The sequence below is a fragment of the Phocoena sinus genome, chromosome 7 (assembly GCF_008692025.1).
Source record: "Phocoena sinus isolate mPhoSin1 chromosome 7, mPhoSin1.pri, whole genome shotgun sequence".
NCBI lineage: Eukaryota > Metazoa > Chordata > Mammalia > Artiodactyla > Phocoenidae > Phocoena > Phocoena sinus.
In genome coordinates, this window is record NC_045769.1 from 91,195,726 (window position 1) to 91,220,614 (window position 24,889).

The following is a 24,889-nucleotide window of genomic DNA, read 5'->3' on the forward strand; positions in this document are numbered from 1 at the left end:
GCAATTTTATGCCATGTTCTCAGTCATGAGGAGGTAAGCTTGAAGGTGGAATTTTATCTTACATTTCTCTTTTATATCCAATTCCTGCTTGTTATTCATTTAACCAACATATATTGAGCCAGGATTATTGATTTAACATTGGAGTGATAGAGGTGAATGACTCATGAGAAATGGCCTATTACGCAAAGAGCACATCTTTAGAAGCAGATGAACCTAAGTTTATGTGACAGCCTCCTATCTATTGGTGAATGACCATACTGATCCTCAGTTTTCTCATTTGAAAGATGGAAATTAAAAATAGACATCTCATAGGATTCTATGTGGTATCAGGTATGAGGGTGCAATTTGAAGAAATTGAATAGAGATAGGGAAACTGGAGCCAAATGTGCTTCCCCAGATGTGTGGGGAATGTGCTTAGCTAGAAAGTTTGGGTTTTACTCTTTAGGCAGCGGCAGGTGGCTGAAGGATTTGAAAGACACTGGCATCTATGCTTACTTTGAAAGCAGTGGCAGGTTGGCAGGTTAGAAAGTAAATCAGCATGCTCCCAAAGCACCACATGATACATCATAAAAACAAGCATATGGGGCTTCCCTGGTGGCGCAGTGGTTGAGAGTCCGCCTGCCGATGCAGGGGACGTGGGTTCGTGCCCCGGTCCGGGAAGATGCCGCGTGCCGCGGAGCAGCTGGGCCCGTGAGCCATGGCCGCTGAGCCTGCGCGTCCCGAGCCTTTGCTCCGCAGCGGGAGAGGCCACAGCAGTGGGAGGCCCGCGTACTGCAAAAAACAAACAAACAAACAAACAAAAACAAACATATGCATACAAGTTAGATTACCCAATATTGTTTTAAAAATCTTTGTCACGGCTTCGCTTGATGATGGGAACAGTGATTTTCAAACTTACTCTTGCCACAGAATCCTCTCTTTTAATGAAATCTTAGCCAGGAGCATAAACAAATAAAATAGATAAAAGCAGAGTGATCCTGTTGAAGATGAATAAATCAAAGGGCTTTTCAGCTGTAAAGTACTAAGTATTCTCTTCATCCTATGAATTTCCATAATACTCACTGTCTGCATCTATTACCTCCTGACAAATTAGACGCACCCTGAAATTTTATTTTTATGTAACTCTATAGTATCCCTTTAACTAAATTGTGAGCTCTCTGTGACAGGGATCACAACTTCTAAAGCTTTATACTTCCCCCAACATATCCAGCAATGTCTTTCACATAGTAGATGTTTCCTACTATGTACGTGTTTTCAAATTAATTGACTATAATGATGAATATGAAGGCTTAAAAATGAAAATTCAATTCATTTATCTCTACATTTTTAGGAATTATCCCCTTAGGTTCCTTAGATCCACATAGTTTAAAAAAAAGTGATATGTGTCAGAAATATCAAAGTAATATATGTCAGAAAAATGAAATGGGTGTAAATTTATCAAACGAATTTCTCAGGAAACTAATGCGTAAAATCATCCTTGATAATGCTTTACATATGATGTGGGAACATAAAAAGTAGTATAGTAGTTATTCCTTTTAGATTATGGCTCAGATAAAATTCTTACTGAACTGGCTTACCTTTCACTGGGGGAAAAGCCGACATACTGTCAAACGCAACCCATTTGTAGTTCTCTGAAGAGAGAGGAGGCCGGTACAACTGGCTTAGCACAAATAATCAGGGCTTCAACTAAGAGGATGGCAGTGAGGATGAAAAGGAAAGGGAAAATGCAGGAGTTGTTTTCTTCCTTGTTCTTAGCTCCATATTAAGCTAAGCTCGTACTACACACAAAAAAATAGGCACACGTATTTAGATGAGAAATTGCCTGCAACTGTCACAAGCCTGTCTATGCATTTGATTTTGTTAAGTATTATTTTAAGACTTTCAGCAAAAACAAGTATATTGTGCTTATTTCAGTTAAAATAGATTCCATTTGTAATAAATAGCAGGAGTATTATAAGGATCCATTATGAATTTTAAACAATTCCCCACAGAGAAATGTACCCACACAGACACAGATGCACGCGTGCACGCACACACACACACACACATTCCTTGCTTGCCTGTACAGAAGTTAAAGAAACGATCCAATATATGGAATCTGTATTTCATTTATTTTACATGCTCATTGCAAGTGGTACTTTGCAAGGCTTTCCAAAAAATTGGATGATTTATGTTGGCAAACCTCCTCAAGTATCTTTTGAAAAAGTTCACTGGAAAGGTGATGGCAATTAAGATTATTGTAGCCACATTTCATATTTTGTTTATACAAGTTAGCATCTTATAGGTGCTCTATTCCATTCAGAAATGTAAAGTGTAATCTTGAGCTCTAACTACTTCTCAGATGTTTTCATACAAGCATTCAGTAATCTCTGTAATGACATAATTAGAGCATGTCTTCAAGAAGGGGTTATAATAACTTGTGCTACCCCCTTCAATGGGCTAGAGACCACAAACAGGATTTGTACACCTTGCCTTTAAGATATGTGTGTTCCTTGAGTGAGCTTTGGTCTTTAAGGTGCTGTATATTTTTTAAATTCTTCTTTTATTTTTGCCTAAATATTTTGTGAAATAATGTAAAGTCGGAGAGCACATTTCTAACAGTTTAATGAATACTCCAGAAGCCCCTTTGCACAGAACACTTTAGGATAAGACCCCCCGCCCCCCCCCCCAAATTTACTGGTCTGAATAGCTTATAATTTACTGGAACCTCTTATAATCACTTAGAAATTTCAAGATCATGTGGCTAAGATATTAGCACCATCTTCATTAAAATACAAGAAGTATGAAATCTTCCTTTTGGAATCAAATGGGATTTACAACAAAGCAAAGAGTTAACAGCCAAGACATAACAGTTTCTTAAAGAAAACAGCAAAGTCAAATAAAATGGTCTGGGTTTTGAGACAAGAAGGCAAATTTGTTTTGGTTTTGCAAAGGAAATTATGACTTTCTGAATAGTAACTTCTAAATTTCTAATGTAAAATGAAATAGAGATGGTGGAAACAAGGGCAAAAGCAAGCAACAAGTACATGTGAGACTCAAAGGGTAAAAGTGCAATCTCTTGAAAATGTAAATTGGTAAAATATATCAAAATTTAAAGTACTTCACTTGCCTATTACACTTTTGAACTTTTCCTCTATAGGTATATTTTCTCAGATACACACAGATGTACAAAGATTCCACTGAGGCATTCCTTACAATGATTTATAAAAATGGAAGTAGCTTAAATATGCAAAAGTTGGCAAACTGTTAAATAAAATGTAGTACTGTATATCCACGTGATGGAGCATTATGTGATCATGAGAAGAACAAGAGAAACACAACAATAATAAGGTTACCAATGACATTAATCATCTTTAGTTGCTGTGTGTATTTAGGAAGTAGCATAGTGTAGTTTTGAGGAGAGTGTTCTGGAGTCTGACCGCTTGGGATGAAATCATATTCTTATCAGTTCTGAACTCTGTGAGCCTCAGTTTACCCATCCACAGTGAATTTAACTAAGTTTCTATTTTATAGGTTGGAGAGAAGATTATATGAGAAGTCTGTTCAGTACATAATAAGTATTAGCTATTATTATATTTACTAAAATAATATTCTTATCTTTACCCTTACCATATGAGATAGGTAACATTATTATCCCCATTTTTATGTATGAAGGATAAGGTTGGTTACCAGAAAGTCACCCCTTCGACAGTCAGCGAATTAAATAATTGTTGCATTCATCTTTTCAATAATATTTATCGAGAATCGAATTTATATTAGGCCTTGGAGAATAGGATCGTAAGAAAACCTGCAAAATCGTTATCATCCTGGAGCCCACATTTTAGAAATAAAGGTAAAAAATAAGCAGTTAAATATGTAATGTCAAGGAGAGTAGTAGTAAGTGCTATCAAGAAAAATGAATTGGGGCAGTGGATAAAGTGTGATGGGGGAAAGTCGACAGAGAACAGGGAACTATATTTATAAAGGGGCTTGGAGGTGATTGAGAAGACATATGTACTGAGAAGTGAGGCAGACTATGTAGTTGAAGAAGGGGCCTCCCAGGCTAAGGGAACCACAAGTGCAAAGCCCAAAATGAGGGTGTTTTCAGTATGTTGAGAACCCAGGCTTCAACTAAAGCTCTGTGAGTCCAGAGTGTGAAGATGCACAGACACTGATTTGGAAAGATATCCAAGACACATCCAAGAAGTGAATAAGCTAGTTGTATACAGTATGGATTATGTTGTTTATATCGTAATAAGTGTTTTCATGTAAAAATCTATACCTATGTTTATATGTCAATGCATGCAAAGATTTCTGGGTAGGCAGGTCAAATTATTGTTATTGCCCTTGAGATCCCTGACATCTCTGGCTTGAACTGCTGACATTCTGCTGTTGAATGTGGCCCAAATACTTGTTCTCCCCACTGCTTCTGGGCTGCTCCAGGAGATGGCTCAGAGCTCACTTGTACTTCTTTTCAGCTTGTGACTGATCTCCCTCAGTCTGCTGTTCTCACAAATGTCACTCATCTCAGGCACTTGACAAATGCCTTCTAATGCTGGACAGCCTGTGCTTAATTTATAGTTGGGTAAGGAAATGTCTCCTATCATTTTATGGTCCATTCTCTTTATATGGGTGCTATGTCAGAATGACTAGGGTCCCAAGGCTTAACTACTTTTTTTATAAGCAATCCTTTCTTGCTTATTGTACGCATATGCTGCAATATTGGCTGAGTCAAGGATGTATTCAAATGACACGCCATGATACCCTCCTCTCTAAATTCACCCCAGTTGCTGAGTCCTCGTGGCCATATTTGTCTCCTTCTCTAATAGTGACCGTGTCCTATGGGCCCTGGTGTCCTGCCTACCACTTAGTTTCTGCTGCTCTCCCCCAAATTCACTGTACATGCTCACATATTGCCAGACCCCCAAAGCTCTCACACAGTTTTTATCTCAGCAAACTCATAAATATCATGAAAATCAGAGAATATATATAGGTATAATGGTGATTGGAGTATACAACTGATCTCTTTATGATCACCACTTAATTCTCTCATATGTTGGAGAAAATAACAATTTTCCTAGAGCTGGGCAAAATTCCATAGCATCTATGGCTTGGGTTAAGGAATTGGAATAGTCTTTATTGAGGAACTTGGCAACCAAAGTTCAGCAAGAATCAAAGGCACAGGTCTGATCTTTGATATCATCACATAGGCTGGCATCGTGCCAGGGCTCTCACAGGATGTGTAGTGTGTGTCTGCCTTCCAAGAGAAGCACTTAATCAGGCCATTGCTCTCCCTCCTTATAGAGCAATTGGCAAATAATCAGACTACTTACTGACATGCCAGGCAACCAGGGTAGGACACCAGTGCTCTACAGGAATTATCTGGTAAGGCATCATCGTGGCTCTTCCTGCTGCAGAAAAGAAGCCATCAGTCCTATGAGAAGTTCAATTATGAGGAGCCCAGTTTGGATGTAATAAGGTATGAGTGGGGAAATAAGGGTTCCCTAATAGCTCAGTGTCCAGAAACCCAATGTAAGCTCCCAGAGTGATTTTCAGACAAATCTGCTTGTTGCGCCAGCATACTTGAGTTCTGTGCTTGTCCAGTTGTCTTTCCTGCTATAAATAGTCCAGAAGATTGAATAACGTAATATTAGGATGACAAGTAGGTCAGAATAATCTTGTTCTGAAGTAGAAGTTTTAACTTAGGAATTGTGGATCACATTAAGAATCAGATGAAAGCTTTAGATGTTATCCCCTAAATATGAGTTTAGGCAAATAGACCAAGTCTTCTACATTATAGAATTTTGGGGGAACATTAGCATGATACTTCACATGTAAACTTAATTTTGTATGAACCACACTGTAAATGTCCAACCTAATTTAGAGTCCCAGGCCTTCTCATGTTAAGATTTCATTTATCAATTTACACAACTCATATTAAAAATTACAAAAATATCTAATATCTGTATAAGTGGTCATGTGAAATGGTATATAAGATTAAAGTTATTCTTGATAAAGCTTAATTGCAGTTGTTTATTGCATAAATAGATAGCAAGAATTCAGATTTGATAAATCATTCTTTTTTAAAATTAATTTATTTTTGGCTACATTGGGTCTTCATTGCTGCGCGCAGGCTTTCTCTAGTTGAGGTGAGCAGGGGCTATTCTTCGTTCTGGTGCACAGGCTTCTCATTGCGGTGGCTTCTCTTGTTGCGGAGCGCAGGCTCTAGGTACACGGGCTTCAGTAGTTGTGGCATGTGGGCTCAGTAATTGTGGCTCACAGCTCTAGAGCACAGGCTCAATAGTTCTGGCGCACAGGCTTAGTTGCTCCGCGGCATGTGGGATCTTCCCGGACCAGGGCTTGAACCCGTGTCCCCTGCATTGGGAGGCGGATTCTTAACCACTGCGCCACCAGGGAAGTCCTGATAAATCATTCTTGAAAAGCAACTCATTGCTTTTCAAGGTTGTGGTTCTTATTTTATTATTGTGTTAGACCCAAACGGTCTACGAGGGATTCCAACTCGCCCAAGAACCGCCAAGAGTCGAGAGCCGTTGCAACACGCAAGAGGTTTATTAGGAGCCGATGCACCGGGGTTCCCCGAACCTCACGCAGGAGGCCGATGGGGAACCCCTAAAAGCGGAATCACATACTTTTTATAGGTTTATTTACTCATAGGGCGGGTATATTCTCACAATGATTGGGTAAATGTGGTGACTTTTGAATTCATTGGCTTAGGAACTTTTGTCCCACCTTCTGGCCGTTATAGTTGTTTGTTCATTGTGGCGGTTAGGGCGTATACCTGTTACGGGCAACTGGAAAATTACCCGCTGTCTGGCAAGTCCCCGTCAACTGAAAAACTCCAAGAATTGGTTTCGATAGGGAGAAGGAGTGGCGCACGATAGGGAGAAGAATTGGTTTCGATAGGGAGAAGGAGTGGCGCACGATAGGGAGAAGAATTGGTTTACGGGAACAAGTGAGGGGGTGGAAAGTCCCTAAAGGCCCCACAATTGCATGACAGTGAAATACATTAATCTTCCCTCTCTAATTAAGATTTCACAGAGACATACGTCAAGAAAAACTGTAAAAGTTTTGAAAATGAGCAAAAGTGAGTAATGGTTTATTGTCCAGAACACTCAGATCATTTTAGCCTTTCACGGCATTCAATCTGTTTTTCTTGGACATGTGATTTTAAATATTTGTGTATAAGATCCTCCAATTTCATAGCTCCTATTTAGTGTCATGATCTAGGAAGATTAAAAAAAAAGATTGACAATTTTAGTTATTTATTATGTTTTAAATTTAAAATGTGAAAGGCCCTACTCTAAGGTGGTAGGATTTACCGAGACTACCATCCTGAAGTTTTCTTCACTTAGCCAGTTGCAATGTTCCTTGCTATTATATGTTTTGTTTGTATATAGGAAGTTTAAGAACACAATTCACTTGCTGCCAAATTCAATGAGACAAGGTTATCCTGGGCACACTTTTCTTTGAATATTGCTGGATGTTATTAAAGACAGAAAAGAGTAAAAATTATATTCACAAGATACATTTTTGTTTGAAATATATATTTATCACAGGTGGTATTTATTTATTTTTCGGTACGCGGGCCTCTCACTGCTGTGGCCTCTCCCGTTGCGGAGCACAGGCTCCAGACGCGCCCCAGTGTTTTCATTACAGTTGCATTAGTGTTTGTTAGATGATTAGCATTCTGATCATTTGGCTAAAATTCAAATGAGGTAACAGTCCTATTTTTTGATTTCTGTGGAGTAACTGAATCTTCAGGGAAATGGATTATGACAAAGTACAAATTCATTTCTGTTCTTTCAAAATAACAAGCTTCAATTAAATGTTAACACCCCAGGTGTTTTACATCTCTTCAACATTATCGCTTCAGCTATTGAGACAGAGGGATGTCAAAAATCCAGATGCTTCTTACATTTCCTTTGGAACTCAATGGAGAAAGTTAAGAAAACTATCTGCATGTGAATTACTTTCAACAATGGCCTGCATCCTGACACTGATTAATTGCTAAGCAAAAACCATATTCACTGGAATGGCAGTTACATGCAAATATCAGAGGCCAACTGAGGAAGGCCTGGAATGACATACTACTTACAAGAAATTTAATTTTCAAGAATTAAGTGCAGCATACTGAGATAGTAAGGCTTGGAGAAAAATAAACCAATATAGCTTAGAGGTATAATTTTAGTTTCTTCTTCTCAAATTGTTTCTCACTTCATATGTCCATGAAAATGATGTACATCTTTTTTTTCCCCCAATACAAGGCATTTTTATTGGTCCACAGAACTTTTCTGAAACAGGAATAGCTAAAATCTATTATTTTCTCTTGGATTATGAAATCAAGAGTAAACAGGTGTACTAAAGAGACAAATGAGAGATTATGGAATTTAAAATATAATGGGTCCCTGTAATTATAATTTCTTTTGAGGAATGTGAGGCTGACACACCAGTCTAGTGCTAATATAACACCAGCACATGATCAAATGCTAGAACTTTCAAAAAGAGAAATTTCTGAGGGGGATCTGAATAAACCACTCCAAAGTATGCTTATATTCTGAGCTGAAGGCAACTGAGAAATAACCGACATAGTAAGAACCCTCTTCCTTCCCCTTTCTGCTTAAGAGTAGGGCATACATTTCTCTTTGTGAATGTGACATAAATTTCTGTTTGTAAAGGTGTTGCCCTTCCCATACTCAGAAAACTACAGATGACACTGAGATAAGTCTGCTTAACAAACCTTACTAAAAAAATCTTACCATATATTTACTCATCTTATCACAATTTCTATTCCCTTGTTAAAATGGTATATAAAACCTCTAGTCTAACCACTTCTTTGGGTTTTTCATTTCTTTTCTGTGAATCCCCTGTACACATAAAAATTTAAACATTACATACAATTTGTATGTTTTTTTTTTTCCTGCTAATCTGTCTTTTGTCAATGTAATTCATTTACCCCTTCAAAGAACCTAATAGGGTTAGAGGAAAAGTTTTTCCATCCCTAAATTCCATGCAACTCAACGTGTATTAAACAATTATTTTCTATTAAATTCTTTTTAAGCTCTAGGAGTACGTAAAAGGAAAATTCTGCAACTGTATGGTCCATTTTGAGAATAATGTAACTACCAAGGGTAGTGTGGCATGACTGAAACAGAGTATATACAACATCAGGGCTAATTATGGCAAATTCATGAGTTGGATCATGGCGGACCTTAGGCTATAGAGTTTTGTCTTAAGCGGATTTCCAGAGGTTCCCAGCCTGGAGCTTAACCACTCATTTGCTCAAGTATTTACTTATTTATTTGTTTATTGAATCTGTATTTACTGAGCACATATTATGTGTCTGTCTCTCTCTCTTTTAGGTGCTAATAATAAGATGAAACATCACAGACAAATTCTCTGCCCTTAAGGAGCTCACAGTATATCAGGAGAACTAATAAACATTTATAGAAAGTTGATAGTATTGTTTATAACAGGGAGTGTTTAGGGAATATAAAAGAGCTTGACATTTTTGTTGATATCCTGGAAATAAAGATACCAAGGATACACTTGAAACTAACACAACATTGTAAATCAACTATACTTAAATATACATAAAAAAGCATAACCAAGGAAAACTTCCAGTAATTTACAACATATTTATTATTTGTCTTTTCATCTATATCCAAGACTTATTAGTGCATGTTATTAATACAAAGTGGTATGAAGTTATTGTACCAGACCCTAGGGGAAAATGTGCATCAACCCTGGCACAATAGATTGAATCATAGGAATGCCAGCCTCATTACAAACCTAATCTGCAACTCTGCTCAAGTGGTAAAGAAGGAAAGTTGTAAAACAATATCTGTAGTTTGCAGGAATGTTTTCTCCTTCATGATCATAAGCCTCCTGGTCCATGTATCACTGGGATGATTGTCCTGATGGGGTTCAGGACACACTACCCAAAATATGGTATCTTGGCATATTATTTTTTTAACATCTTTATTGGGGTATAATTGCTTTACAGTGGTGTGTTAGTTTGTGCTTTATAACAAAGTGAATCAGTTATACATATACATATGTTCCCATATGTTTTCCCTCTTGCGTCTCCCTCCCTCCCACCCTCCCTATCCCACCCTTCCAGGCAATCACAAAGCACCCTGTGCTATGCGGCTGCTTCCCACTATCTATCTACCTTACGTTTGTTAGTGTGTATATGTCCATGACTCTCTCTCGCCCTGTCACAGCTCACCCTTCCCCCTACCCATATCCTCAAGTCCGTTCTCCAGTAGGTCTGGGTGTTTATTCCTGTCTTATCCCTAGGTTCTTCATGATATTTTTTTCTTTAATTCCATATATATGTGTTAGCATACGGTATTTGTCTTTTTCTTTCTGACTTACTTCACTCTCTTTCTGACTTACTTCACTCTTCACTCACCCCATTACAAATATCTCAATTTCGTTTCTTTTTATGGATGAATAATATTCCATTGTATATATGTGCCACATCTTTATCCATTCATCCGATGATGGACACTTAGGTTGTTTCCATCTCCTGACTATTGTAAATAGAGCTGCAGTGAACATTTTGGTACATGACTCTTTTTGAATTATGGTTTTCTCAGGGTATATGCCCAGTAATGGGATTGCTGGGTCATATGGTAGTTCTATTTGTAGTTTTTTAAGGAACCTCCATACTGTTCTCCATAGTGGCTGTACTAATTCACATTCCCACCAGCAGTGCAAGAGTGTTCCCTTTTCTCCACACCCTCTCCAGCATTTATTGTTTCTAGATTTTTTGATGATGGCCATTCTGACTGGTGTGAGATGATATCTCATTGTAGTTTTCATTTGCATTTCTCTAATGATTAATGATGTTGAGCATTCTTTCATGTGTTTGTTGGCAGTCTGTATATCTTCTTTGGAGAAATGTCTCTTTAGGTCTTCTGCCCATTTTTGGATTGGGTTGTTTGGTTTTTTGTTATTGAGCTGCATGAGCTGCTTGTAAATTTTGGAGATTAATCCTTTGTCAGTTGCTTCATTTGCAAATATTTTCTCCCATTCTGAGGGTTGTCTTTTGGTCTTGTTTATGGTTTCCTTTGCTGTGCAAAAGCTTTGAAGTTTCATTAGGTCCCATTTGTTTATTTTTGTTTTTATTTCCATTACTCTAGGAGGTGGGTCAGAAAGGATCTTGCTGTGATTTATGTCATAGAGTGTTCTTCCTCTGTTTTCCTCTAAGAGTTTGATAGTTTCTGGCCTTACATTTAGGTCTTTAATCCATTTTGAGCTTATTTTTGTGTATGGTGTTAGGGAGTGATCTAATCTCATACTTTTATATGTATCTGTCCAGTTTTCCCAGCACCACTTATTGAAGAGGCTGTCCTTTCTCCACTGTACATTCCTGCCACCTTTATCAAAGATAAGGTGTCCATGTGTGCGTGGGTTTATCTCTGGGCTTTCTATCTTGTTCCATTGATCTATCTTTCTGTTTTTGTGCCAGTACCATACTGTCTTGATTACTGTAGCTTTGTAGTATAGTCTGAAGTCAGGGAGCCTGATTCCTCCAGCTCCGTTTTTCTTTCTCAAGATTGCTTTGGCTATTCGGGGTATTTTGTGTTTCCATACAAATTGCGAAATTTTTTGTTCTAGTTCTGTGAAAAATGCCAGTGGTAGTTTGATAAGGATTGCATTGAATCTATAGATTGCTTTGGGTAGTAGAGTCATTTTCACAGTGTTGATTCTTCCAAGCCAAGAACATGGTATATGTCTCCATCTCTTTGTATCATCTTTAATTTCTTTCATCAGTGTCTTAGAATTTTCTGCATACAGATCTTTTGTCTCCTTAGGTAGGTTTATTTCTAGATATTTTATTCTTTTTGTTGCAATGGTAAATGTGAGTGTTTTCTTGATTTCACTTTCAGATTTTTCATCATTAGTATATAGGAATGCCAGAGATTTCTGTGCATTAATTTTGTATCCTGCTACTTTACCAAATTCATTGATTAGCTGTAGTAGTTTTCTGGTAGCATCTTTAGGATTCTCTATGTATAGTATCATGTCATCTGCAAACAGTGACAGCTTTACTTCTTCTTTTCTGATTTGGATTCCTTTTATTTCCTTTTCTTCTCTGTTTGCTATGGCTAAAACTTCCAAAACTATGTTGAATAAGAGTGGTGAGAGTGGGCAACCTTGTCTTGTTCCTGATCTTAGCGGAAATGCTTTCAGTTTTTCACCGAGGATGATGTTGGCTGTGGACTTGTCATATATGGCCTTTATTATGTTGAGGAACGTTCCCTCTATGCCTACTTTCTGCAGGGTTTTTATCATAAATCGGTGTTGAATTTTGTTGAAAGCTTTCTCTGCATCTATTGAGATGATCATATGATTTTTCTCCTTCAGTTTGTTAATATGGTGTATCACATTGATAGATTTGTGTATATTGAAGAATCCTTGCATTCCTGGAATAAACCCCACTTGATCATGGTGTATGATCCTTTTAATGTGCTGTTGGATTCTGTTTGCTAGTATTTTGTTGAGGATTTTTGCATCTATGTTCATGCATGGTATTGGCCTGTAGTGTTTTTTTCGTGGCATTTTGGCTGGTTTTGGTATCAGGGTGATGGTGGCCTTATAGAATGAGTTTGGGAGTGGTCCTCCCTCTGCTATATTTTGGAAGAGCTTGAGAAGGATAGGTGTTAGCTCTTCTCTAGATGTTTCATAGAATTCGCCAGTGAAGCCATCTGGTCCTGGGCTTTTGTTTGTTGGAAGATTTTTAATCACAGTTTCAATTTCCGTGCTTATGATTGGTCTGTTCATATTTTCTATTTCTTCCTGATTCAGTCTTGGCAGGTTGTGCATTTCTAAGAATTTGTCCATTTCTTCCAGATTGTCCATTTTATTGGCATATAGTTGCTTGTAGTGATCTCTCATGATCTTTTTTATTTCTGCAGTGTCAGTTGTTACTTCTCCTTTTTCATTTCTACTTCTATTGATTTTATCTTGGCATATTGAATATTTTAAGCTAAAGGCATTTGAGTAAAAAGCAGAAGGAAGAAAGTTCTCTCTGACCTTCCCCTTGCCCTTCTCCCCTGAAATAGGTCATAAAGCCCTCATGTGAGTTATACCCTGTCTATGTTACTGAACCAAACTTGGGTCCACTCGCCCACATGCAGTAAAGCCAATCTACTGACACCTGGTTGTGGTGAAGGAAAGTGCAGCATTTATTGTATGGCGCCATAGAAAGAGTCTGCGACAGCTAGTGCTCAGGAAGCATGAATTCCCTAATGGGTTTCAGCAAAGCATTTTTAAAGACAAGGTGAGAGAGGGGCGTCCCAGGGTATGTGATCGGCTCATGCATGCACAATTCTCTGATTGGTTGCACAGGGATTAACATTATCAATCCTTAAGGTCTGGGGGCTGTGTGCTCATGGTCATCAAGTAGTTAATTTCTTCCATTCAGTGGGGGTTTTAGCATCTGTAAAACAACTCAGGAAATGTGCATCAGATAATATTATCTAGGTACTTTAGAGAGGAATGAAAGCAGAACATATGGGGGAGGGGTCTGTCCTGGAAAGACCCCCATAGGGTCCTGCTCAGTTACATCTATACCCAGAGGAAAGGAGCATCCTTATTTCTGAAGACAAAGAGACACCAAGAAGAATTCCAGCAAACAGGCCTGCTAAGTTTCCCCCAATTTACTACATTTACCTCGTACTCTTTGACTTATCATATTTCTCTAGGATTATCCATTCTTTATCAGACCTAACATAAAAATACTCAGGTCTGTTTCTTCAGGTCTTCATTTCCTTATGAAGGCTCCAGGGTCACATAAAACTTGTGTTAAATAAAGCTGTGTGCTTCTGGTAATCTGCCTTTGTCAGTTTAATTTTCAGATCCAGCCAAGAATCCTAAGAGGGTCCAGGAGAACTTTTTCCTCTCCTACAGTCCAACTGCTCCTAGAATAGTCAAGATTGTGTATGCTTTCCAGAAAGCCCAAGAATTGACATTTTCTCCAGCTGGAATAGCTCTTCCAATAAACCAAAAAATTAAAGTATTTTCTATAAAGTATTTATAGTTCTCCTGTTTCAAAACTTATGTTAAGTACTTTGGGGTACTTTTACTTTTTAACCACAGGTGGTCCTTGACAAATATATTTTATTTTCAAAAATTCAAACTCTTATAAAAGATGTGCTGTTCTTCCTAAATCATACTTAACATGCTGAATTGAATCTTTCTGTAAAGAAAGAACAGAAAATGCTGGTTATGATGATTTGTCTAATATAAATAAATGTTTTACATAGTATCTTATTTTACAAATAAGTGATACGTGGGAAAATAAGCAAATCAAGATCCTATCAGGAACTTCAGGATGTGTCTATATCCTGAATAATACAGTAATTGCAACTCCCATGGTTGAAAAGATGCTTTTCTTTGCTATTAGTAGCATCAGCTGCCAGCTCCCCAACCAGAACAACAAAGTAAACTGTTGACTTAGGAAAGTTCAGTTTGTTATAATAACTTATTACAGTAAGGGAGAGCATCACCCTAAGAGAGACGTAGTTTATTAAAGGCGGAAGGTGGGGAAGAGGTATTTCTAGGGCTTAAGGCGTTAGTGATTGAAATCAGGTGTTTAATGCCTGAATCTGATTGGGTTTGGGCACAGTTTTTGATATAATGGCTTAAGATCTGTGTCCAAAGACAAGTGAGGGTCTTAGAAAAGTGTTCCTCAGTTTTTGGTTTTCAGCTGAATGATCTCTTTGCCCATTTGAGTAACCTCTTGTCTTGAGAAGAGGGCTGTCTACCTGCATAAACAAACAGTTGTCCCAGAAAGAGGCTGGTTGAGCTTATGTTTTTCAGATAATTAGGTGTGAGGGCAGTACCTGAAACAATTCATGAAGCGATTTACTGATTTACTCCTTTACCTTCTTAGGAAAAAATTTTCCAGAGTAAATAATAAAGTCATGTAGATGGAGGCAGCCTTCCACTTTTAGTCCTTTAAGCTCTGGGCCTGCAGGTCTTCTTTGTCCTTACTAGACTCACAAAAGTAATATGAAAAGCGGCTCCTAAAGAGAGTAAGGTTTGCGTCCCATGATCTAGTAAGAACAACAGACACTCCTAAAGTAATTGCCAACTGTGATCAACATGACCAGCCCTGGGCAAAATTGTAAAGAAAGCAAGGTTCTACCACTTCTTTCAGTAACTTTGTAATTTTATTTCTCCTCACCCTTTTAGATTCCCACCAGTTTTCAGTTATGCCATTTTCTTTGTCCACCAAATTCTTAGATAACACTTCCCCAAGATCTTCCTATAAGAACCTGAATAGAAGCCAGTAAACTTCCTTTTTAGTTAGAAGAACTCCTTGCTTTCAGTATTTTTACTTGGTAGTTGCTGTACTACTTTAATAAATACTTCAGAAAAATATGAACATACATAACTACTTGCCACAATTTGTTCTATTAAACAGAAAATATAACATGCAGAATTCATGTCTTTGGGGAGGATGAATTACTTAGTAATGCATAGTATACTCTCTAGAAATATTTATTAACTGCATAATAGATTAAATACTAAATTTCTTCAGTATTTTTAAGTTTTGATTTGATCCCTTCAGTTTTAGTTGGCTTCAATAAAATTTTGAATTTGTGTTTTAAGACCAACGTAGGTTGGATTATATGATCATAGCTCATCAGTCACCTTTTGGTTGTTCTTTAGAGTAATGTAGTGAGAAAGCATTGGATTGAAAGTGAGGACATCTTGGTTTTAGTCTTGATTGTGCCACTAAGTGACTAAGTGGAAATCCATATATCGCTTAATTATCCTAAATTCCAGTTTATTCATTAATTGAAGAATTGGACTAACTGACCTTTAAAACTAATAGTGGCTCCATCTTCTCTGATGGATGATTCTAAGTTGTGTAGCATCTGAGCTGCTTAGATGGGAACAGTCTTTGTTTTCTAACATGCATTTGTTGGTGATTTGTGCCAAATCTGAAGTGTCATTTATCGTACATAGCTGGTTTATCCTAGTTACTTCTGTACATCTGTTTAAAGTGTCTACAATGAACATTTCATAGCAATTCAGGGAGGGTTAGAACATTCTGGAAAAAACAAGAAGCCTCATTTGCCAAAAGCACATTGACGAACTTATTGAAATAATGAAGATTATTTGGGAGAAGGGGAGGTGCTGATGTAATGAACTGTTCAGATTAGCTACTCTGAATGAACTGTTCAGATTGGCTACTCTGGCTTTTAGGTCCATCTCGGTGAAGATAAACTAGTGTAGAAATATGCTTGTCTTCTAAAGCAGAGATAGCTGGGGATCAGGAGGGAAGACTTGATTAACTCCAAATATTACTGACACTCAGGTCTAGCTCAGTGAGAATGATGTGGCATTGGTGTAAAATGTTAAGGTAACCAGCAATTAAATGGAAAGAGATACCTACCTTCTATATCACTATAAATGGTAATAGTAAACATAATAAAACAAAAATTTCAAAACAGAGGCAAAATTAAGCTTTAGATCTTTGTTCTACCATAGCCAGAATTCAGACCAGGAACAGGAAAAAAGGGAGTACTTCATCACTACCCACTGTTTTGCACTTCCAGGTTATATTTTGTTTTCTTTTTTTAAAAAAAATATTTTATCAGTCTTTGCTCTATGTTAGGAGCAAAAGGGATGAATAGAATCAAACTCCATAGCTAAGGAATTAGAACTCACTAGGTCATATAGGCCTAAAGACTACACATATAGTGTATGACAGACTGATTTTAAAAAAGTGAGTTTCATGCCCTGAGTATCTAAATCAAGATCTAGCGCTTTCTGCTTGTAGATCCTTCACAGCTGCTGCCTGGAGCATGACAAGGTAAGAGAGGATGGGCAAGGATAGAGATAATGGTTGCTCCTACAGTGGTCCACACAACTGAGTATTCCATTGCTGGCCCTTGAGCCCTCTCTGCTCCCGGTAACCACCAACACCTCCATGTGTGCCCATTCTTGGTGACGATTCTGCCTTTTTGCTGCAAGAATCTCCTTCAGGCATTCTCAGTAGTCATTTCCTTCCTCAATTCTCCTTCAACTACTTTGGACTTCTAAGGAATCTCACGATCTGTGGGCCAATAAGCTTCCTTCTTGTGTTTTTTTTTTTTTTTCCTGTTTGTTTTGCTGTGATTTTGGATTTATTGCCACTCTTTTGAAACATTTGGAGAGACCAGGAACATAAGGGAGATGGGCTACAACATGTGTTCAATCCATCATTTGGCAACCACGGTAATCAGATAGGTAGAAATAAAGTGAAAGTGGAAATGATGTTAAAAGCAAGTTGAGGGCTTCCCTGGTGGCGCAGTGGTTGAGAATCTGCCTGCCAATGCAGGGGACACGGGTTCGAGCCCTGGTCTGGGAAGATCCCACATGCCACGGAGCGACTGGGCCCGTGAGCCACAACTACTGAGCCTGTGTGTCTGGAGCCTGTGCTCCGCAACAAGAGAGGCCACGACAGTGAGAGGCCCGTGCACGGCGATGAAGAGTGGCCCCCGCTCGCCGCAACTAGAGAAAGCCCTCGCACAGAAACGAAGACCCTACACAGCCAAAATAAATAAATAAATAAATGAATTAATTTAAAAAAAAAAAAAAAGCAAGTTGAAGAGCAAATAAGCATACAGAGAAATTCCTTGTAGTAATAAACAGAAATCATGTGTCAAGATAAGAGGCTTAGAGCACAGGAATAAGGAGAAGAGTGGTGCCATGGAGCACCTGGGTCTATGTATATGTAATGGATATGACAGGCTACCATGCTTGTAATACCCCAAATCACAACTTCACTCACACAAAAGGATAAACATTTAAACCAAACTACCTCAAGATAAAATAATTTCATAAATTATTTCATAAATAATGTCAACTGTAAACCCCAACAGGCCCTCTTGCTCTCTGATTATCTGTGGTTGAACTTGACATCCTAGACATTCTCTACAGTCGTGGCGTGCCCAAGCATTTTATCTTCTCTCATGTTACCCCCTCTCCTTTAGGTTGTTTTGACTTTAAACTTGTATCTGAGTAAGTTTTAAAACAAGGAATTAGGGAGGGTTTTATTGTAGGGAAAGGGCTGAGTATTTTCCACAATCCTGGACAAGTCAGTGCTGGGCTCTCTGTCTTATTTTTATCTCAGTTCAGATTATCTTGAAGGTAAAAAATATTTGTTGCATTGGACAAAAAGAACCCATATAGATTATTGGAAGTTTAAAAAAAATCTATCCTGCTTGGTAAAATAAATAAAATAACAAATTAATAATTGTATTTATTACAATGCCAGTACTATATCTGCATCTATTTCTGCATCTATATTATAGCTAATCTTATTTGGTTTCCATATACAGACCTACCTCATATGACTGTTCAATTATCAATTCTTTTTTTTTGTCAGAACCATTCTGGAAAATTTATACGATTTGGCGATAAGGTCCTTTCGTTTTCAGAATAACACACTTCCCCCCCCCCAAATATACCACATAGATATTCTGAAGGAAGTAACATTTTGGCTCTCAGTCAAGAAACAATTGCACTGATACCTGTTTTCTGCAAGTTAACTACTATTCTTACAGAGTTGAAAAGTATGTTAATCAATAGTTAAAAGGTAGTTTAATAAAGATAACCACCCCTAGACAATTAGATAATCTTCAGTCAGGTTAGGTGCCATAATCAGTGCTCAACATGACATTGAAGGGAATGATCTCTTTTGCTTATGTCAGTGTCTTAGATAACACATTTTTTACCCATCCCAAAAGTAGAGAATAAAAGTCTATGTTTTAAAAGTGTTTATGTTTGTGTGGGCATAGAGGTTGGGGCAGATGACGGCAAGACAGTATTAGGATTATTAAACCCCAAAGGCAGAATTAATATTCAAGTTTTGATACCCAAAGTAGTATTTTTTAAATAAATTTATTTATTTTATTTTATTTATTTATTTTTGGCTGTGTTGGGTCTTCGTTGCTGCACGCGGGCTTTCTCTAGTTGCAGTGAGCGGGGGGCTAGCTCTTCGTTGTGGCGCACGGGCTCCTCATTGCGGCGGCTTCTTTTTTTTTTTTAGCGGTATGCGGGCCTCTCACTGTTGTGGCCTCTCCCATTGCGGAGCGCAGGCTCCGGACGCGCAGGCTCAGCGGCCATGGCTCACAGGCCCAGCCGCTCCGCAGCATGTGGGATCCTCCCAGACCGGGGCACGAACCCGTGTCCCCTGCATCGGCAGGCGGACTCTCAACCACTGCGCCACCAGGGAAGCCTGCGGCGGCTTCTCTTTTTGCAGAGCACGGGCTCTAGGCACGCGGGCTTCAGTAGTTGTGGCACGCAGCTCAGTAGTTGTGGCTCATGGGCTCTAGAGCGCAGGCTCAGTAGTTGTGGCGCACGGGCTTAGTTGCTCTGCAGTATGTGGGGTCTTCCTGGACCAGGGCCCGAACCCATGTCCCCTGCATTGGCAGGCAGATTCTTAACCACTGCGCTAGCAGGGAAGCCCCCAAAGTTGTATTTTTGAGAATTGAGCAAGACAAAAAAGTTTGGAAACAAGGTTGTTTCGAGAGAGATATTCCTTTATGTATTCATTTAACACAGCAAAGAGAGGTCTGGAGAACACTGTTGTTGCTTTTCACCTAAGGAACATCCCAAGAAGAGAAATGGAGTAATATCCACCACCACCTACAGCCCTGGTAGATTAAGGAGATGACAGGGGACAGCGTGGAGGAGGCAGACAATCAGGTATATATAGTGGGGGATGAATTATTTTCATTTAAGGGAATGCCAAGACCTCAGGAGCTTCTGCCCAGTTTCTCATCAGGTGTCCTGGCAGAGTCAGCATGGTAGACATCCCTAACATCCCTACAGACAGCCACATAGGAAAAGCTTGGTCATACAATATACTCAGTCAGAGAAAGGGTCTGGATTCTTTTCAGTCAGTGCTGCTTTACAGTTTTTGCGGACAGTGGTGGGATCCAGAAGTTCTCACACACCACTACAGGGCATCAGTCAGGTACGGGCAAAAAATTCCTGTAACTGTACCTGGTCCTAGGGCTAAATGGGACTCACACTCATACCGCAGTAGGCTCACTTCATAAACATTGAGGGCCAAGATGTGCTTGGTTTAAAGGAGTGCTGCCCGCACCCTGACTAAGCTGAGAAAGGACTATTTCCTTGTCACAGATTTTAGCAGAAGTTATCAGCAGGTGGCTTTGAGGTGGGAAGCGAAGACCACTTACACAACAGCAGTCGATACCTCATATGAAAGTCCAGGTCAGCTATGCTGCGGGGAAATCCAGGGATGGAGGAGGGCCCCAAGGAGGGGTGGGGATGAAGGTAAAGAGAAACTTACAGGGATTGGAGACATGTGTCTTTGTTTTTAAAGCTCAAGCCTCCATACACTCAGATACCATCTAGGAGAGAAGAAGACTGGAATAAAATTCTGAAATCTTATCCAACAGTGTCTATACAGTTACCTAAAAAGACTTTAAATGTAAATCAGACAAATTTTACTGAATTAGAAGTGTTTTTTTTTTTCTTTCCTTCCCTAGTTCAGATGGGTCAGAACGTGATAAAAATCAGATTGCTATGGCAATTAATCTATATTTCTTTTTTTTCATTAATTTTCATTGGAGTATAGTTGACTTACAATGTTGTTAGTTTCTGCTGTACAGGAAAGAGAATCAGTTATACATATACTGGGTTGGATCCCAGGATCACTAGTAGGGCTTAGAGAGATAAAGCTGCTTCCCTTAGGGTGGAGCACATCCCAGGGAGACTTCACCCAAACCATTCATAGGTACCACCTCTGCTGAGCAGAGGAGACAAAATAAGCACATCAGTGGTGCCAGAATTAAAGAAGGGGTGCAGAGGCCATCAGAAATATAAAGCAACTCAGAAACAAGGGAAAAGAGGGAGAATGAGAGAAGAAATGTAAACCCTGGGAGAGTACTTTAGTCTCAGAATAAGACTAAACTACAGACTTGAATGAGAAATCAGTCCCTGCGTGTACACAAATTAAACCCAGAAATGACTAAATTAAATTGACCACAATAAGCAAGCAGATAACTCTGAGTCAGAGTTTGAAAAATAAAGAATAATACCCTTTTTTGTTTTCCAGTACCCAAGTTTGTCACCAGAGTTGTAATTATCAAATATCTATACACTTGCATTTCTTATCAAGGTAGATGAACTAAAACCTAAATTGTAGTTTAGCTGCTTACATCATTATGCACACCATTGTGTGTGTGTTATTTTTCACCAGCCTAAGAATGCAGTGAGGGAGCCCAAACCTATTATTGCATCACTACCTGCCAACTATTTTAACTTGAAGTAATTGAAAGTTCTTTTTTTTCAATTTTTTTATTCTAATGCACAGTAGTATGTGAGAAGCAATGACCACAAAATAAATGAAAAAAAAAAGTCCACTATAACTGAGAGATAATTATATTTGTACTAAACCATAAGAAAGCCCAGCATATACCTGAGAAACAAAAATTATATTTACGAAAGAAAAAGAAGGAAGAAAAGAGAGGGGACAGTTTGACAGAACAAAGCAGCATATAGCTAAATGGGAAAGACTTGATTTGCTGAAGACCAGCACCTCATGCCTATTTTGAAAATTATTACCCCAGAGTTTTATTCTTTATTAAGACGACAGATGCTGTTTCTTTACACAAAACTATACAAACAATAATTACCTTTTCAGCTGCTGCCAATAGCTGATAAGAATGGAATTTCTTTTCCCACACATGGTAGGCCATCTACATTAGTAGAAGGATGCTACTTAGTATAAATCAAGTCATGACGTGTTTAATTTGGATTAAAATATACATAATATAAAAATAACATCTTAAAGTGTGCAATTCAGTGGCATGAAGTACATTTAGAATGTTGTACAGCTATCACCACTGTCTAGTTCCAGAATTTTTTCATCACTGCAAAGGAAAACCCCACACCCATTAAGCAATTTTTTCCGCATTCTCCCTTCCTCCAGATCGTGGCAACTACTAATTTACTTTCTGTCCTTATGGTTTGTCCTATATGGGATATTTCATATAAACGGAATCATACAATATGTGGTCTTTTGTGCCTGGCTTCTTTTAATACTTAGCATATTGATTTTGAGGTTCATCATGGCTGTAGCAAGTTTTAGTACTTCATTCCTTTTTATGGTATAATAATATTCCATTGTACAGATATACATATTTTGCTTTTTCCATTCATCTTTGATGGACATTTGAGTTGTTTCTACCTTTGGTTATTGCAAATAGAATTGCCCTGAATATATGTGTGCCAGTTATTATTTGAGTACCCGTTTTCAATTTCTGCATATGCACTTAGAAGTGGAATTTCTGTGTCATATGATAATTCTGTTTTTATCTTATTGCGGAACTGCCAAATGGAAGCTGCACCATTTTACATTCTTACCAGCAATGTAGGAGGGTTTCCATTTCTTCACATTCTCACCATAATGTTGCAAATGAGGAAACTGAGACCATGGGAAGTTACATGATATGACCAGATTCACCGAGTTGTTACTGAACCTGGGACTCAGATGCAAATGTCCTGTCCCCTACATGGTAAAGCTGTCTCTAGCTACATCCTTTTGTATACAATATCATAAAACCAACAGAGGTTTTTAAGATGGTTGACTGGGATTAGAAGCACAATCCATAATATTGAAAGAACGATGACCACCTGAGGCAGTCTAAATACTTTACAATTATGAACACATATTTTGACTTAGAAATGAAATTTAGTGTTTAAGGAGTTAAAGGTATACATGTAAAACACAACATCTGGATCCCGCAAATGTAAAATATCTATTTTAATTGTCATTTTGTGATTAGGCAATTACCAAAGAAAATGCAAATCATAAATGGATTTTAATGATCACAACCTAAATCCAGAGTTTAAAATGGCTAACAGACAAAACAAAATAAAAATGGGAGATTAATTTATGTTGTAACATATATAATATAAAGTATTAAAAATTAGTTCATTCTTGTCATCTTTAATATGTGCTTAAGCCTTTTTATTCAGCTTTAAACTTTTTTTCAATTAGTTATAAAACAATGAAGAAGGGCACACAATAAATGAAAAGCTTAAATTCGCTGTTTAAAAAATGGTTGATAGCTCTCCTGAGATCAGACTTCTTTTGGCAAGGTATTAAGTGGAGTGCAAGGAGGCCAGGCCTGTCCCACTCTGGGCTCTAAAGCCAAATTTGCTGTTTTGTGTCAATCAAAGTGTGGAGGGAACATCAGAAACATTGAGGCCAAAGGTCTAAAGCCACTGAGATGGGAGATGAAAGATGGAGCTAATCGGATGCTTAGATGGTCCAGGAACCAAAGAGTGGATTTAGGATGAAAGCACTCAGCTATTTCAGCCACAGCAAACAGAACAGAGCACGACCTTCGGGCTGGGAAGAGATTTTGTGTCAAGCCCAGAATTTCTCAGAAGTCAGAGATTACAAACGGAGGACCGTTGATAAAAATATGGACAGGAGTAAATTGCCGTAGTGCCTCATGACCTGAGAGGTATATTTGCCCTGCTATTCTTCCCTGTATAAGAGAGATCATCCTTTATCTCAGCTACCAAAAAGCATTCTAACATTTTCTCCTGGAGTCTCATTTTTTCACAACTTGAACATAATCAAAATTTGTTGTTCCATTTATATGAGAAAGTCTTACTAATTATCAGCAGTTATTCTTCATCTTGGACTTCTTCATAATCTGAACAATATAAACAGAATTCGGGGACTATTCAAGCATTCCCAAGTGGCATCTTCCTTTCAAGGGAGAGGGAGTAGGGGAGCAGCAAGGGAAGCTAGAGATGCTACCTATGAACTGGAATGCAATGGGAATCACATTTCTTCCAGTTAGATAGTTCATTTGCTTTGAAGACAAGCGAGTAAACTATGTAGGGACTCAATTTACCATTGAACTCTTATAAATTTCTCCCTATAGATTATGTAGACCATCAGTTTTAAACAATGGGCTCTACCTTCTAAACACAAAATGTGTTTTCATTTGCTATCTGGCCATATGAAAACAAAATCGTGTATTTGGTTGCTGAAATTAAAATACGAACCCATTTATTTTGCTATGGAGAGTAGTATAATTCATTCATATATTTTCTCTGCTACCTTTGCAGGCATTATTTTATTTTTACATTTAAGTAGTTGTCTTATGTCCAATTTATAGGTCCAACTCTAATTCATAGATATTATTGTGTAATGTCCCCACAGCTTCCCCATTTGTCAGCTAAAATGTAGTGCAGAAGGAAGGTATATAGAATATGCAAAGCAGGGAGTAAACTTCCTTGATGTATCAATTTTTGCTCCCCCCAAAATGATGTAGGATATATAGCATATTGTATATGCAAATCCAATATCGAGATATTTCTTGCTGTATAGAAACACTATTTGTTCAGATATACAGCTTTCAAAGAAGATGAGCCTTGCTCTAGTTCAGAGGTAAATTCTGATTTTCCTAAGGTTCCAGCACTCTCCAATAGGAATTTCTGTGATGACAGAATATTCCTTTTCTACACTGTCCCTATAGCAACGATTAGCCTCATGGGGCTGTTGAGTACTTGAAATGCGGCCAGTAAGACAGCAAAACTAAATTTTAAATTTTATTCAAATTTGATTAATATGAATTTAAATTTAAATAGGCACTGGCTATCATATTGGACAACCTGTCACAACTAATCATGGCAATCCCATTACCATTGCCAATAATTGGATTGACATCAATTATTATAAAAAAATGTTGGCCAAAAGATGGGAAGAGAATGTTGCTGGCAAATGAAATGGTCTGTTCTTCTACTAGCAATACCCTACCTAGCATTGTTGCCTGAAACTCTGACACTAGGTTTTTCACACCATCAATAGTAACATGTCATGGAGCAA